This window comes from Sorex araneus, chromosome X, assembly GCF_027595985.1.
Source record: "Sorex araneus isolate mSorAra2 chromosome X, mSorAra2.pri, whole genome shotgun sequence".
Taxonomy (NCBI): Eukaryota; Metazoa; Chordata; class Mammalia; order Eulipotyphla; family Soricidae; genus Sorex; species Sorex araneus.
This window is the reverse complement of record NC_073313.1, coordinates 285,189,266-285,202,124: the sequence shown is the minus strand read 5'-3', so window position 1 is coordinate 285,202,124 and position 12,859 is coordinate 285,189,266.

Below are 12,859 nucleotides of genomic sequence, written 5' to 3'. Positions count from 1 at the left end.
CCCATGGTGTATTCGATATGCCAAAAAGAATAACAACAAGTCTCACAATGGAGTCATTATTGGTGCCCACTCGAGTAAATTGATGAGCAATGGGATGACAGTGACAATGACAGTGATTTATTTATTTAAAAAAATTAGAATTGAAAAGCATTTCATTTTTTTCTCATAAACAGTGAACTCCACTATGCTGGACAGTATGACCCCACCCCCACATAGGGGTACACCCCAGATTCAAGACCCCTGGGTAAGATAGCAAGGAGTGCATCACCTCTGCACTGCCCACAAAAGGAGGCAGAGGCAAACTCTAGGCAGGCATACTCGGATAATATCTTATCAAATTAAATAAATAGTTCAAGGGGCCAGGAAATAGCATAGCAGTTAGGACATTTGGGCCCCTAAATGTGGCCGGTGAAGCCCTAGTAAAAAGACTCCAAGGCATATCATAGTCAGAATGATGAATGCCACGGACAGAGACACAATACTGCAAGCACCAAGGTTAAAGAAGAAAATCACATACAAAGGAACACCCCTTAGATTTACAGCAGACCTGTTAGAGGAAATCCTCCAAGCCCGAAGACAATGGTGGGATATAAGGAAAAAACTCAATAAAATGAATGCCTCACCAAGAATACTTTATCTGACTAAACTCTCACTCAAACTCAAAGGAACAATACACTATTTCATGGATAAACAACAGCTCCGGAACTTCATAAACACAAACAAGGGATATAATTTTTTCTTTACTTATTTTTAATTAGTAAATCACTGTGAGGGTACAGTTACAGATTTACTCATTTTTGTGCTCATGTTTCCCTCATACAAAGTTCGAGAACCCATCCCTTTATCAGTGCCCATTCTCCACCACCAGTAAACCCATCATCCCTCCTACCCTCCCCAATCCCATCTCCCCCCACCCCACCCCGCCACTGTGGCAGCGTATTCCCTTTTGTTCTCTCTCTCTAATTAGGTGTTGTGGTTTGCAATAAAGGTGTTGAGTGGCCACTGTGTTCAGTCTCTAGTCTACATTCAGCCCACATCACCCTTCCCCTGCATGGCCTCCGATAGCATTATACTTGGTGATCCCTTCTCTGAGTTGCCCTCTACCCAGAATGTGAGGCCAGCCTCCAAGCCATGGAGTCAGTCTCCTGGTACTTATTTCTACTATTCTTGAGTGTTAGTCTCCTACTCTGTTATTCTATATTCCACAGATGAGTGCAATGTTTCTATGTCTGTCTCTCTCTTTCTGACTCATTTCACTTAGCATGATACTTTCCATGCCGATCCACTTATATGCAAAATTCATGACCTCCTTTTTTCTAACAGCTGCATAGTATTCCATTGTATAGATGTACCAAAATTTCTTCAACCAGTCATCTGTTCTAGGGCACTCGGGTTTTTTCCAGATTCTGGCTATTGTAAACAGCGCTGCGATGAACATATAAGTGCAGATGTCATTTCGACTATACTTTTTAGCTTCTTTGGGATATATTCCCAGCAGTGGTATTGCTGGGTCAAATGGGAGCTCAATGTCTAATTTTTTGAGAATCGTCCATATTGTTTTCCAAAAGGGCTGAACCAGTCGGCATTCCCACGAGCAGTGTAGAAGGGTCCCTTTCTCCCCACATCCTCTCCATCAGTGGTTGCTTTTGTTCTTTTGGATGTGTGCTAGTCTCTGTGGTGTGAGGTGGTATCTCATGGTTGTTTTGATCTGCATCTCCCTGATGATTAGTGATGTAGAACACTTTTTCATGTGCCTTTTGGCCATTCGTATCTCTTCCTTGGTAAAGTTTCTGTTCATTTCTTCACCCCATTTTCTGATGGGGTTGGATGTTTTCTTCTTGTAGAGTTCAACCAGTGCTTTATATACCATTGATATCAACCCTTTATTTGATGGGTATTGTGTAAATATCCTTTCACATTCTGTAGATTGTCTTTGTATTCTGGTCATTGTATCTTTGGCGGTGCAGAAGCTTTTTAGTTTAATGTAGTCCCATTTGTTTATCTCTGTTTTCACTTGGTCGGACAGTTGCATGTCATCTTTGAAGATACCTTTATCTTCAATATCGTGGAGGGTTTTGCTGGCCTTGTCTTCAATGTACCTTATGGTTTGTGGTCTGATGTTGAGGTCTTTAATCCATTTTGATCTGACTTTTGTTCATGGTGTCAGGTCGAGGTCTAAGCCCATTCTTTTGCATGTGGTTGTCCAGTTGTGCCAGCACCATTTGTTAAAGAGGCTTTCCTTGCTCCATTTCACATCTCTAGCTCCCTTATCAAAGATTAGATGATCATACATTTGGGGTTGTGTTAGGGATATTCTACCCTGTTCCATTGGTCTGCGGGTCTGCCTTTGTTCCAGTACCATGCTGTTTTAATTATTACCGCTTTGTAGTAAAGTTTGAGGTTGGGGGGGGTGATGCCTCCCATCGTCTTTTTCCCAAGAATTGTTTTAGCTATCCGTGGGCGTTTGTTGTTCCATATGAATTTTAGGATTGCTTGATCCATTTCTTTGAAGAATGTCATGGGTATCCTTATAGGGATTGCGTTGAATCTGTATAATGCTTTGTGGAGTATTGCCATTTTGACAATATTGATTCTTCCTATCCATGAGCAAGGTATATGTTTCCATTTCCTAATGTCCTCCTTTATTTCATGGAGTAGCGTTTTATAGTTTTCTTTGTAGAGGTCTTTTACTTCCTTGGTTAAGCTGATTCCAAGGTACTTGATTTTCTGGGGTACGATTGTGAATGGGATTGCTTTTTTCATGTCCCTTTCCTCTGCCTCATTGTTTGTATATAGGAAGGCTATGGATTTTTGGGTATTGATTTTGTAGCCTGCAACTTTACTGTATAAGTCTATTGTTTCTAAGAGTTTCTTAGTAGAGGCTTTCAAACAAGGGATATTTAAAGCAGGAAGAAATCACTCTCCTGAACATTTATGCATCCAATGAGAGACCAGCTAAATACTTAAAAAAAACTGCTAACAGATTTTAAGGAGGACATTGCTAGCAACACAATAGTAGTTGGAGACTTCAACACTGCCTTATCACCTCTGGATAGATCAACAAGATTAAAACTGAGCAAGGAAACGCTGACATTGAAGGAAGAAATAGAAGAGAGAGAGCTAATCGATCTATACAGGGCTTTACATCCCCATAAAAAATAATACACATTCTTTTCCAGTGCATATGGAACATTTTCCAAAATAGACCATGTGCTAAACATATCTCAATAGAATCAGGAAGATAGAAATTGTATCAACTATCTTTTCAGACCACGATACACTGAAGATAGAAGTTAATCATGCACAGACGCAGAGAACTAAATCAAACACCTGGAAATTAAACAACTCAATGTTGAACAATGAGTGGATCAGGGAGGAAACAAGGAAGAAATAAAAAGATACCTGTAAACAAATGACAGTGAAGACATGAGCTACCAGAACCTGTGGGATGCTGCAAAAGCCGTGTTAAGGGGAAAATTTATAGCTATGCAAGCATATCTCAGGAAGGAAGAAAGGGCCCACATAAATAACTTGATCTCACAGCTCAAGATCTTAGAAAAGGACCAACAAAAGGAGCCCAAACCAGGCAGAAGGAAAGAAATAATAAAACTTAGAGCAGAAATCAATGACATGGAAAGCCAAAAAACAATGCAAAAGATCAATGAAACCAAGAGCTGGTTTTTTGAGAAAATAAAAAAGATATATAAACCACTAATAAGACTCACAAAGAAAGAGAGAGACAATGCTAATAAACTGAATCAGAAATGAAAAGGGGGACATTACAACAGAAACCAAAGAAATTCAAAAGATCATCTGAGACTGCTTTGAAAGTCTGTATGCCAGGAAACAAGAGAACCTAGAAGAAATGGATACATTCTTGGATTCCTATAACCTCTCAAGGTTGAATTAAGATGATTTGGAATACCTGAATAGACCTATTACTATCAAAGAAATTGAAACTGTAATCAAAAGTCTTCCCCAAAACAGGCAGCAATGGGACGCACAGGAGATCTCGGGACCGAGGGTGTTACTGGCGCTGCTCTCTGCCAAGATGTGACTTGAGCGGCCGCACGTGTGTGGCCTCTCCGTTGCTGAGTGACCATGATCCCGGAGGCCACCTATCTACTTTTGGCACCAGCAGCTTCACGCAGAAATGTCTCTAGATTGTGAACTAAGCCGTCCCAGGAGGGGAAAGGTTTTTCTCTCTCGGCTTTTCCTTTGGGGGCGGGAGGCTTCGGTGTGGTGACTGCCATCTTATAAGAACCACTGAAGAGAGGTAGGAGCTTGCAATGATGCAATTTCTGGCAGAAATTTCCTTGGACTTTTTTTTTCATACTTGACATTTTTATTTTAAGCTGGAAAAACATAAACAAGCAAGCAAACAACAAAAAAACTTGAAATAGGCGTGTCAAATGATGTAAATTCATCCTTTTCAGGGAAGCAAGCAGAAGGTAGACCAGTGCAGATTATCCTCAAGGCCACACACATCATGCTTCACTGCTGCTTGCATTCTGCTGGGTTTTGATCCTTCTTTGAGTCATAGTCTGGATCATAGTTACTGAAATAAAAAAATGCAGAAATCCAAAACCTCATATCTCTTCATTCTCAGCAATGGTTTCCACAAATTATCAAATGCTTCCTTTTCAGCAGGTCTAATTTTGGGAGGGAAACTCCAAACAATAATAGTGAGTTTTTTTTTGAAATATTGAATGTAATCAAAGTAAAGAGAAAGTTAAGTGAAAATTATCAGCTACACAGGTGGGGGGTGGAGGCGGGATGGGAGTTATACTGGGGTTCTTGGTGGTGGAACATGTGCACTGATGAAGGGATGGGTGTTCGATCATTGTATAACTGAGACTTAAGCCTGAAAGCTTTGTAACTTTCCACATGATGATTCAATTAAAAAGAAAAGTGTTCCCAAAAACAAAGCTCAGGCCAGATGAATTCACTAGAGAATTCTTTCAAACATTTAAAGAGGACCTATTGCCAGTTCTTTTCAAGCCTTTCCAGGAAATTGAGGAAACAGAAACCCTCCCAAACAGTTTCTATGAGGCACATATCACCCTAATACCAAAAGCAAACAGAGATACCACAAAAAAAATTACAGGCCAATATCTTAAGAATACAGATGCGAGGAACCTCAACAAAATATTAGCAAATAAAATCCAACAACTCATCAAGAAGATCAAATACCATGACCAAGTGGGACTCATCCTGGGCATGCAAGGATGGTTTAACATTCAGAAGTCAACCAACATAATCTATCATATCAGCAAAAGAAAAGATGAAAACCATATGATTATATCAATAGATGCAGAGAAAGCATTTGACAAGATCCAGCACCTGTTTATGATGAAAACTCTCACCAAGATGGGTATAGAACGGACCTTCCTCTATATAGTCAGAGCCATCTATCACAAGCCTATGGCAAGCATTATCTTTAATTGAGAAAAACTAAGAGCCTTCCCTATAAGATCAGGGACAAGACAAAGATGCCCACTCTCACTGCTTCTGTTCAATATAGTACTGGAAGTACTTGCAATAGTGGTTAGGCAACAAAAAGCTATTAAGGGCATCCATATTGGAAAGAAAGAAATCAAGCTCTCACGATTCATAAATTATATAATACTGTATTTAGAGAACCCCAAAGCCTCTACCAAAAAGCTCTTAGAAACAATAAACCTCTATAGTTAAGTCGCAGGCTATAAAACCAATATCCCAAAGTTCGTGGCTTTCCTATACACAAATAATGAGAAGAAAGAGACATGCAAAAGCAATCCTGTTCACAATCACTGTCACTGTCACTGTCACTGTCATCCCGTTGTTCATCGATTTGCTCAAGAGGGCATCAGTAATGTCTCCATTGCGAGACTTGTTGTTACTGTTTTTGGCTTATCGAATATGCCACGGTAGCTTGCCAGGCTCTGCTGTGCGGGCGGGATACTCTCAGTAGCTTGCCGGTCTCTCTGAGAGGGGGAAAACTGTGCTTCTCTGTTGTTTTCCCCATGAAAATCACTTCTTGTGGCCTGGAGGGACAGTATAGTCGGTATAACAGTGAGGGGGTTTGTCTCATATGCAACCAGCAGGTTCACTGCCCAGCACTGCATTTGGTTCTCTGAGCACCACCAGGAGTGATCCCTGAGCACAGAGTCAGGAGTCAGTCCTCCTAAGTACTTCAAAGTGTGGCCCCAAAGCCACCCCTCCTCACCCCAAAACACACAAAAAATAAAATAAAAACAAGACCAAATGACTTTCTTTCAGACAAGATGGTTTCTTCCATCTGCCTGCTTGTAAATACACCTCTTCTGTGCTGTTTCTGTGTCTCCCTGTTGATTGACCCTTGAGCAGCAGTGAAGCTGGAACTTCAGTTATAAAATTTTCTGCCATCTGGGGCCTTTAGAGGGTGAACCAATAAACAAGGGTCATGCAGATTGAATAGAGAAAAGGCATTTGCCTTGCGCGTGGCTGACCTGGGTTCGATTCCTCCACCCCACTCAGAGGGCCCGGCAAGCTACCGAGAGTATCCGCCCACACGGCAGAACCGGGCAAGTTACCTGTGGCATATTCGATATGCCAAAAACAGTAACAACAAGTCTTACAATGGAGACCTTACTGGTATCCACTTGAACAAATCAATGAGCAACGGGATACAGTGATTCAGTGATACAGTGATGCATCCTGTACACATAGAAGAGATCTAACAACACTGAGCCATCTATACGTGTGGTCTTAGACATTTTTAAATAGTCTGGTTAATGCCTAGGACTTTGGGGAGTCCTAGACATTAACTAAATATTCAAATAAGTAGTATGTGAATATGCATGTGAATATGTAAATATCTCTCAAGGGTAAACTCTAGTCTACCTCAGGGTCACAGTTTGACTTGCGCTCTCTCTCTCTCTCTCTCTCTCTCTCTCTCTCTCTCTCTCTCTCTCTCTCTCTTCTTTCACTCCTTCAGGCCTTTGAGGTCACACCTGGCTGTCCTCAGAGCTTACTCCTGTGACTCTTTGTCTTTTACATAAATTTGGTATAGCTTTGGGTCATTGGGAAGACTTCAAGAACTGAAAAGTCATTGGTGTTGGATTTGGGAGGATGACTATTATGAAAGAGAAAGTTTCGGTTTCCCCTCACCTGTTGCAGAGAATTACTCATTTGTTTGCTGTTCTCAGCCTACATTTCAAATTTTCTACAAATTCCTGGGCTTGCTCTGACTGAGGAAGTGTACTATCATCCAGGCCTTGGGCAACTAGAGAATAAGATCATAGACAACACCTGGGCAGATGGTTAAAGAACTAAAAGTCTCAAATAAATAGACAGCCTCGCTAACCTAAGTCAGAATATAAATTATGCAGGATGTTAGTCTTATCTAGTAGCACAAGAGTCCCAGATTATCCAATCTTGTCATTTGATGAGAAACACAAAGACCAGTTTTCATACATAGTACCAGGGTCAGAACACAGATTTGCTAAGACAATATAGGACCCTCGAGCTAGAGTCCCCAGCCCCCATCTAAGGGTAGGAGGGAAAGTCCTTGGCCTTCCAGAGAACCATCAAGCATCATCCATATTTCCCACTTCATCAGGGGTTCTAGGATGGACAGCAAATGAAAACTATTTGTTGTGCACCTTCTGGAGACATGTTTGAAGCCAATTTTTCTGCATGTTATGTGATTAGAGGCAAATAAATGGAATGCTCTGAATCTTACTCCTTGATCAGATGTTGTGATAAATGTATGTTCTTGTTGTAGCCACTTCCAGCTCCCTCCTGGACAAAGCTTTTGTTGAAAAAAAATTTTTTTTTAAGGAACATGTTCCTGAATTTCTGTAAAACCTTGTGGATTTGAACACAAACAAATAGAAAATGTCTATTATCTCCAAATTAGCCCTCCTGCTGTGTTTTCAAATGGATCTGAAATCTCCATTTACATTCTGCAGGGGTAAAAAGCCTCTCAAATGTAGTTTGAAATTCAAGCTGATTGCAAGAGAATTGATTTGCAGCAAATGTGGCAAAATGACCAAGAGGGATTCAGGATGCTTCTTACACACTCTAATACTCAATGATAGGATGCTGACTGGAAATGAGATTGAGAATTCCTAGTATGTTTGGAACGTTTCTTTACTGCTTCCTCCACTTCCCTGTTCCCCAAGTCTCCCTTTATTCCATGGCCAAATTAACAAATGCTAAGTTGGAGGCCTGCTGTATTTATTTTCCTTTATTTGTTCTGGATTCAGAGGTAAAACTTTCCAGTAGACGAACTGTATCAAGGGTTTTTCATTTCACATTGTGAAACATGTTATACACAGTTCATTCTATTGAGAAACAGAACTTGTAAATTTAGATTAAAATGCATAGTGTGGATTTCTCAGAGGGGGCTTCTGAAACACCAAGGCTTGAAATGCTGCACAGGTTTCTTGTTAACCAGCACATTATTTTAGAGCGATCTCCCCTTCTTGTGGCCTCAGGAAAGAGAGGGGCCCTGCGAGCCTGTGAAGCTCTAAGGTGGGTGCCTGATATTACGAACATTTGTCTTGGTTGCCAAGAACGCCACACTGCCATCTGTCTCAAACTTTGCCAGAAGCTACCTGTGGTTTCAAAGGCCAGAAAGGTCTGGACAGCAAGGGGGCCTAGGGAAATAGTGTGGAAATAAAATATCTGAGATTTTGTTGTTGTTGTTGTTAATCCTCCTCTTGACACACGGTGTGAGGTGTGCAGCCTGTTGTGAGGCTGCTGAGTAGTGGCCCCTCATGCGTCTAGAAGCAGCCGTCCCTTTTATATGGGAGGCATTTGCTCTTGCACTGGATGGAGAGGGGAACTGCTGGGTGAAGAGCTCTCTGCAAGACAAGGCGGAGAGTGCTCAGTACACTGGGCTTCCCTGGAGCCGAGGGGAATAATAGAGCTGAAACAGTCATTGGTGGGGATTGAAAAATTCTCTTCGAGGCTATATTTCCAGTAAGTGTCTCTTATATGGTGACATTTATACTGATGCCTGCCCATTCCGCTTTCTGCAGCTCTGTTCTAGACAAAGCAGTGTAGGAATTTGACTGAAAATTATAGCTATTCAGTATACTGTGGAACATTAAGGCCTTAGCCAGGTGTATGAGGAGGAAATGAAAATTGCTAAGTGAAAAGGTAAATGGATTGCCAGGATAAGTATGTTGTATTTCTGGCTCATTCTTAAAAATCAGAGTCCAACTAAAGTAATATAACCCCCCCAAAAAAGCACAGTCTAAATGCTATTGGTCCACAGTACTAAAAGATCAAGTATGGGGCAGAAACTATCTCTGTGGGCCTAAGAGCAAAGGTGCTCCGTGATCTTCACCCAGGTCCCTGTTAATCCCCATTAACCTCAGGACCAGCTTGTTCCCTGATTTCTAAAATGAAGAACAAAGAGAATCTTATGACATACCACTATATAATTCACAAGTCCAGAACCTGGCATGTTGCTAAGGCTAATATTTCTCTCTCGTTTAGTGTGATAAACTAAATAGTAGGGACTACAAGATAACATTAGAAAAATAATAATCATAATATTAAAGAGATTTTCTTTGATAAGATCTGGAAAGTAAGTTTCCAATTGTAGATGATAGTTACTGTAAAAATAACACTATAATGTTTCTTTGTGCACAGTTGCCTGATTTCAAGGTGACCCTGAGCACTTGCCTATGATTCAGCATAACATTTTTAATTTGTCTGTGTCCTTCATTAGAGCAACTCCCAGCACGTCCCATCAGTCAGGAGTGGTGTAGCAATGCCCCTTTGGGAAGGGCTGGGCTCTAGGAAATGGTCAAGCTGTCTGGAGGCTGCCTTTACCTCTGACTTCCTTTGGTATCTTGGCCAGCTTCAAGTGAAGAAATGAGTGCAAAGGTGCTGTCAAATGAGTTCTTTCTCTGTTTGCACCCTCATCTTCTGGGTAGAGATAACCATGAGTCTGTGTCATTGAAAAGTTTTGAGTTTTCATCTTGGTAAGAGCAGGAGAATGGAACTTCTTGTTGGGGGTTAGTGGTGCACAATTGGTGATGCTTAGGACTTACTCCTGGCTCTGCACTCAGTAATCACTCCTGAAGAGGTGGGGGATCATATGGGGTGTCGAGCATAGAAACCTCACTGGCCATGTACAAGACAAATGCCCTGGTCACTGTACTAACATTCCGTCCTGAGTGGTATTTCTTGAGTGCTGGGAAGGCAAGTGGTTAGGTCCAGGCTTTTGGAGCTCAGGGATGGTGCAACAGATGAAGGCAAGACATTAACAGAAAAAGTAGTCGAGATGGAGGAGTTAGAGAGCACAGGTTATGAAACCTCTCTTCTAAAGTCTTCCGAAAATATTTAAGCGCAGAACAAGTCTATAAAAATAGCATCTGCAGCTGGATCCTGCCTCAACTTAGCAGTCGATAAACTCTAATGCAATGAGGGGATTGAAAGTTAAGCAAAGCTGTGAAAAGTACCCAACAGTTTCATCTAGATATTGTTCTGTTTAGGTAGGGAGGGCCCGGTCTGAGTTATAGCTCCCCCGCATCCCACATTTTTAAAGAACTTGGCATCATTAGAGGTTTTTATCTTAGAAAATCAGCCGAATTTTAATGGCCTAAAATTCCCTGAGTCAGCATCAGGTGCTGGTATGCTCAGTCTGTCACACCTCGGGTTCGTTTGCAATTCAGAAGGAGTTCTCCCCACTGAGGCTGATGCGGTTGTCTTTGGTTATAGTGTAATAAATTCAAATAAACATTTATGAGGGTAAGTAATCATATTTTATGCAAACAAATTATTCTTCCTTAAAATTCACTTTTAAAAAATGCATGCTATTTCTTTTTCTCAGTCAGTGTATCAAGCTAATAAAAGTTATTCTATCATCATAATTCCTTTCATGACTGTTTATTGTTGCATTTATGTTAAATTTAGATGTTAGTCTTTATTTTGCTTCTCCTCTTCTCCCATTAAATTTTTATTCTCTTACCACCAGTTCAAGAAATTATGATTAGTTCACATATCACATTATACAGCTAAAAAGTTAAAGACAGCTAGATATCTATTTCCAGTGAGAGGACAGTCTCTCTCTCTCTCTCTCTCTCTCTCTCTCTCTCTCTCTCTCTCTCTCTCTCTCTCTCCCAACCCCCATGTATGTGTATGTATGTGTGTATGTGTGTGTGTGCGCGTACAAAATCTGAGGGAAACATGAATTGCAATTTCAATAAAATTGGAGTTCAGTACTAAAGCAAACAAGTGAAAATCCCAAAGGTCTTTGCTATACAAAAAAAAAAAAGCTTCCTGGTCAAATGATTTAGCACTTCTGATCAAATTTAGGAATCCATTTTAATTCCTTACAAAGGAATGCCTGATTGCTGCCTAGAAATTTGTGTGGAATATGATGGAGGAACTCCTTCCTTACACCCACCATCTCTTCTCAGGAAAGGGAGAATAGAAACAAAGGCACATTTGTCTTTTTCATGCATGCATACATTTGAGCATGTGTTTGTTTGAATGTAGGAAGAATCCTTGAGGAGCGTGAGGGAAAAGATGTTTTTAATTCTAAGGTAATCTGTAAGAGGGACAAGGAAGAGGAAATTACCAGAATTAGGGTCAGGGGTGTAAAACATTCTGAAGTGTTATGCATTTTCAGTGGGTGGCCAAGCTTTGCCTCATACAATATTGTCTAGAAACATTTGAAGACATCTGAAGCAGACTACCAATGCATTTCAGGGCTATAGAGGGCTCCAGCTGAGATTATAGCTCTGTGAAAGAAATCCTTTGTAAGGCAAGAGTTTAGCTCCCTTCCTGCAGAAATAGATTAAGTCGGCAACAGAACACAATTCTTTAGAATTTTTGTTCTGTATTGTCTGATACTTCCAAAGAGATTGGTGTTTGCCTGGCAAAAGCTCACACCCAGAAATACTTGCACATCAACTCTCCAAAGCTGGAGATAGAGAAATTAATGTGAAACTAACTACTAAACTAACTTAGATTTGTGCTAGATGATACAGGATTCAGTTCTGTGTGGCTACTTACTATCTGTGTGACCTTGAAGATTACTTCCTCTGTCTGAACATTTGTTTCCTTACCTACAAAATAGGGTTAATAATACCTACTCCTTGGGATTGTTGTATTAAGTAAGAGAATGCATAAAAAATATCTATCACAGTACTTGGAATAAAATAGGCACTCAACAAATAGTAGCTTTATTACTTTTATTATGATGACTTCCCATCATGGTAATGCTAACATAAAACAGTGATTTGCATGTACTACTTATATGTACAGTTTGCTTTAGTTATTTAAATTCATTTTATTTTATATTCAGTTTGAAGTATAGTTCATGCCATGAATATTGCTTTTAGTCTTTATACCAGAAACATCCAGAAAATTATTGCCAGCAATGTATAATAATTATTTTGATTTCATGTTTTTAAAAAATAAGTCAAACTTATAATATCTAAATGTAATATTTCTCTTTCTACTGCAGAGAAAATATTTTTTATTTATTGCCATTTCTACCTCTGAAAATAAACACCATAGTGTAAATATACCAGCACGGCTGTCTTTAGCTTCAAAACCAGTGAAAATAAATCTAACTTTTCAGGGAGAGTTAATCAATGCATACCTCAAATCTTTGGGAAGATGTTTATCTTAGGCTAAAGATGATGAAAAGTAGCTTGCCAAAATGGAATGCACTCTCATATTATGGCTAAAAACAATGTTATCATTATTATCATAATCACTATTAAATATGTTTTAGTACACCATAATTTATCTTTTGCTTCTACTGAAATGGAGCTTTACCATGTAAGAGCATCGGGGTCTTCAAATTGACAAGTGATTTATTTTGGCTTAGGGAGAGCCGCTGATTGGCTGGCAGGTTTGCTGGTAT